Here is a 5661-nt window from a genome sequence, read left to right as displayed (position 1 = left end):
CACCCGCAAGTCTCTATGACAATCAATTCACAAGATACGGAAAAGGGGCGGGACTTAAGTGTAGGGCAGGGGCAAACATAGACCAATGAAAGCCGATATGAGTCCAATGGTGCCACCCACCAGTCTTCTTGAGATATGAAAGTGTGGGCGTGGCTTCAGAAAAGGGGCGTGTTTAACCCAGACCAATTCATGTATAAGTCTGTACTGAGTTCATTGACACCTCCCATAGTTGTGTGTCTGTGTGTTTCTCCAGTGGAAGTGTATGAGGCTCATTCATGGTCCTGTCTCTTTAAGAGAATTCAGCTACAGTGGGGATTTCTTCTCTTGTGAATCGCTCCTGTCTTTTGACACTTTATTATAGTTTGATATAGGCCTACCATTTATTGTATTGTAATATTATTTGGCCCAGTACTTTTCCTACTTCTCTTCATAAACGTTTTATATTGCAAAATAAATTCATAAGGCTTGCCACTACTTTTTTTTTTTTTTTTTTCTTTTTTATCTTTTTCCCCCTCCTTTTTCCTCCGATTTTCTCCCATCCCAATGTTACTCGTTGCGCACTTACCCCCCACAGTCGGTCTGGGAGAGTGGAGGCTACCACGTGCTTCCTCCGACACACGTCTAGCCAATCAACCGCTTCTTTTCACCTGGCAGCGCGGACTCTCACTGAGAGGGCGTAGCGTGTGGAAGGATCACACTATCCCACTTAGATCCTATCCGCGCTTAGCAGGCGCCCCGACCGAACTGTAGGAGTCGCTGTTTACAACGACCCGGACCCACCCCGCCAGCTTCTCCCACCCTCTAATGCTGCCAATTGTATTAGTGTGAACGGCCAGCCAAGCTGGTGACAACCCCGGAACTGTGAGCTGGATTCGAACAGGCGAATCCTAGCGTCTCCGGGGTTGGTGACGAACACAATCTCCGCTACGCCACCTGACCACCCGGCTTGCCACTACTTCTAATCAATCTGCTCCTCTTTTTAGGCAACTTAAAATACTATCAATCCTTGATATTATTGTATACCAGATATGTATTGTTATGTTTAACTGCACCTTTAATTTAGATTTATTTCCTATTGTATTCCATAATTATTCTCCAGTATTCATTCATATCCAAAAAGGCAATCAAATCATATTCATCATCATTTCTTGCACACAACATTTGGTCAGTTCAGTATAAGATTTAGAGTTCCTACAATTTGGAATTCAAAACTCTCTATAATAAAAAAGTGCTAATCTATTTCATCACTCAAATCCAGGCTTAAATATTTGTTTTGACTAATTATTAATGTTGTTGTTTTTGTTATTATTATTAATATTAGTTAGATTATTATTGTTATTATTATTATTATTATTATTATTATTATTATTATTATTATTATTATTATTATTATTATTATTATTATTATTATTATTATTATCATTATTATTATTATTATTATTATTATTATTATTATTATTATTATTGTTATTATTATTATTATTATTATTATTATTATTATTATTATAATAATAATAATAATAATTATTATTATTATTATTATTATTATTATTATTATTATTATTATTATTATTATTATTATTATTATTATTATTATTATTATTATTATTATTATTATTATTATTATTATTATTATTATTATTATTATTATTATTATTATTATTATTATTATTATTATTATTATTATTATTATTATTATTATTATTATTATTATTATTATTATATCCTCCTACGCTCTGGGAGGAGTAGCATTGTGAGAAAGTGGTGGAATAATAATAAAGAAGAATATATACGATAGATGACAAGAGTGTGTGTGACCTAAGTCACCTAATGAATGAACAATGCAGATGTAACCCACTGACAGTCATTGAGACAGAGGGTGAGACTGTAAAGATCAGCAGCTGAATGTGATGTTATTGTTTAGAGTTACCTGAGCAGGTCACGTTCAGGCTGACAGTGGAATTAGCAGACGTCACTGGTCCTCTACACTCCCTCAGTGCAGACTCAGAGCCAGAACAGTCTGTGTGAACCCTCCATACAGGTTGTTTAGAACCATCACTCCGTTCTATTGAAACAGCAGAGCCACAGTCCAGCTGCCTGCAGACTACAGCTGCTGTCTTCATGGTCCATGACCCCCCGTACTCTCCTGCAGGTCTCCAGACTCCCTGGTGGTTGATCTCCAGTCTCCCAGCACAGCCGCTGCCTCCTTCCAACCTCACATCATCATGTTCTGCACAGAAACAAGAGAAACAACTACATTTAGAGGCATGTTTATCTGTAATAAAAAAATGGGATGTCACAGGGCTGTACGCTAACCTTTTTCACTAGGGGCACAGGTGCTCCTAAATGAAAAAATTTAGGAGCACACAAAGAAATTTAGGAGCACCCAAAAATATTTAGGAGCACAGTGAAAATATTTCAAGTAACAGAGTTTATTTTCTTTTCAAAAATAAATGTATATTTGTACTGTGCATGTTTACATTTTGTATTTTGTACTTGATGTTCATTAACATGTGCTGTCCCTATCAAATAAACTCAAATCAAATCAAACTACTGCTACAAAAGGTTCAGTCACTTAACTTTAGCCCCTTTTATGCATACAATGCTTATGTTTTGGCTGTGTTGCTCTTCTAGAAAAATAATCCTTTCAGGGTTGCCTATTGAAATACTGTACACTTTCCTACTGTACACTTTCCTGATTAATTGAAATGGGGGACCCTGATGTAAACAAGACGAAAGTCTTTCTCTGGTCTGCATCCCCTTAACACTTTGGTTGCCTTGGGTTAAATTCATTATATACCATCTGTTGCCAGCTCTATTTAACATGGAGAAGTACCCCTTCTTTGCATGGCTATAACTTTTTAAATTCTATTGCTACATTGCCATTATTAGGGCCCATTCAAAGTCCTATATGTATTGTTCAGGGTGTAGCAACGTTAAACTTTTTCATTCACATATTCATAGTAAAGTATGGTCTAATGTATAAGTATGTTTTCATCTCTTTCTGCAGCTTTCTCCAGAACGTGATCTATAGCCCCAAATGCATTATATTGATGATGAAATACAGTTTGATGGCAATCGGGGCGATATAAAAAATTTCAATTGGACGTACTTCTAGAATGATCTACGTATGATCTGATGATGACCGGATGGGCGGGGGATCGTTTATAATTCCGTGGGCAGCGTTCCTGTTTGGCGATTGCGCCGATCGGCCACCAGATGGCGCTCCTGAACCGCCAGAGAGCTCAGTGGGTCCTCCTGGTGGATCTCAGGCCAGCGGAGGGGAAATATGAATCCGATCGCAGATTTTTGAAATATTGATATAAGGACGCTGTACAGCGTCCTCCGGCAACTTGAGCATGGCCGGGAATGACGCTCTAAAGCGTTTTCCGGCAGTCAAAGTGTTAACAATTGTGTGTATTGAGCTGTACTGTATTGTACCCATTCTGCAATCTGTTAATAAAGTTTTCAATCAATCAATCAATCAATCACACCTCCAGTACAGAAACATTGTTTGAGTTTGCGTGTCACGTAGACCATTGATTAACAGTCGAGTCTGCAAATTACATCACATCGCTTGCACTCCGGCGCTGCAGCTGGACCCATTGCCCACCTCTGCTGTTGATAACGCTAGCCAAGTTATTATACACACAGATACACAGTGGGCCAGTGACTTTGGTGTAGGGGTGTAACAATCCTAAGGGGGGAATTCAACTGCATCGATTTGAAAATGTTAGAATAGATTATCGCAATTTTAATGTGTACACGTTATGTTATTGTCATGTCCGTTACAGCCAACACACCGACATACGCTACTGCATCAACGTTATGATTAACAAAGCAAGGCATTCGTTTTGTTGCATTAACGTTATATTACTATTGCTATCGATAAATCTAGGTGTTCTAAAATCTATTGCTATTGGTAAGAGAGAGACTATAATAAGTTGGTGTCTCGGAAAACGAGAGCCCTGATCGTGGAGTTTCAGGAAGTAAACAAGCAAAATGAGAGCTTCCGATTGGTCATTTGCTTTATTTCCCATGAAACCAGTCACTTCACTCTACTGTGATTGGACCGTTGGCTTGAGTGCAATGTGGGACTTGTAGTTTTTTAACGATCTCGCAGCGGAGGAAAAAAAAGACGAGAGAGGCTATAATCTGTATTCGCACAGCGTGCGCGTAATTGATTTTTACGGTTCGCATACAAATATTTTTAGGGGCATATGCGAGCAATTTGGTCGCACTGTAGAGCCCTGTGTCATTTAATGTGTTGCTCCTAAATGCTGATAAAACTGATTTTCATCCTTCTCTCTCATTTGATTGACACATCAAAGATCACCTTCATCTTCGTAATATTTAAAACGTCTGATCTCTATTAACCCTTGTATGGTGTTTGCATTTATGTTACTCACCCAAAGTTCATGGGTCTGGTGGACCGACAACAATATTGGGATTTTAAAACAATAAATCCATAACAATTTATATAAATAGATGATATATATGTTCATCTCAATTACAAGCCATTTAAACAGCATATATGCTTAATGTTTCACATTTCCCTCTGCTAGATCACATTTATGAATAAAAGTGGTATTTGTGATCAAATGTGATGTCTGTTAAAAGAAAATCCAGCATAATCGAGACATGAATTTAATAAATCAGGTTAATCTCGAAAGAGATAAATGAAACAAGGTGGAGGCAGACAGTGAAGGTACACAGTGAACCTCTCCCCCATGCTGCTATGATGCCCTCAGTTCCCCAAGGGCATCAATAAAGGAATATCTTATCTTAGTGTTACCTACTGATTTGTCACTTTGAACTGCATGGTATCTGGCCTCCTTGTGTGTATTTTATGCATGTTTCCATACCTATTATTAATATTATTATTAGGGCTTTAGATAGAAGTCTACTTGAATACATAACTATTATTATTAGGGCTTTGGATTGAAGTTTACCTGAATACATCACTATTATTATTATTATTATTATTATTATTATTATTATTATTATTATTATTATTATTATTATTATTATTATTATTATTATTATTATTATTATTATTATTATTATTATTATTATTATTATTATTATTATTATTATTATTATTATTATTAGGGCTTTACATAGAGGTTTACCTGAATACATCACTATTATTATTAGGGCTTTAGATAGAAGTTTACCTGAATACATCACTATTATTATTTTGGCTTTACATAGAGGTTTACCTGAATACATCACTATTATTATTAGGGCTTTAGATGTAAATTTACCTGAATACATCACTATTATTATTAGGGCTTTAGATAGAAATGTACCTGAATACATCACTATTAATATTATGGCTTGAGATATAAGTTTACCTGAATACATCACTATTATTATTAGGGCTTTAGATAGAAGTGTAACACTGCTAAATAAACTATAATATAGAGCTATGTAACACTGCTAATTAAACTATAATATAAAAATATGTAACACTGCTAACTAAACTATAATATAGAGCTATGTAACACTGCTAACTAAACTATAATATAGAGCTATGTAACACTGCTAACTAAACTATAATATAGAGCTATGTAACACTGCTAACTAAACTATAATATAGAGCTATGTAACGCTGCTAATTAAACTATAATATAGAGCTATGTAACACTGCTAACTAAA

This window comes from Notolepis coatsorum, assembly GCF_963971535.1.
Source record: "Notolepis coatsorum genome assembly, contig: SCAFFOLD_299, whole genome shotgun sequence".
Classification (NCBI taxonomy): domain Eukaryota; kingdom Metazoa; phylum Chordata; class Actinopteri; order Aulopiformes; family Paralepididae; genus Notolepis; species Notolepis coatsorum.
The sequence above is the reverse complement of the archived record's forward strand: the minus strand, read 5'-3'. Positions refer to the sequence as shown.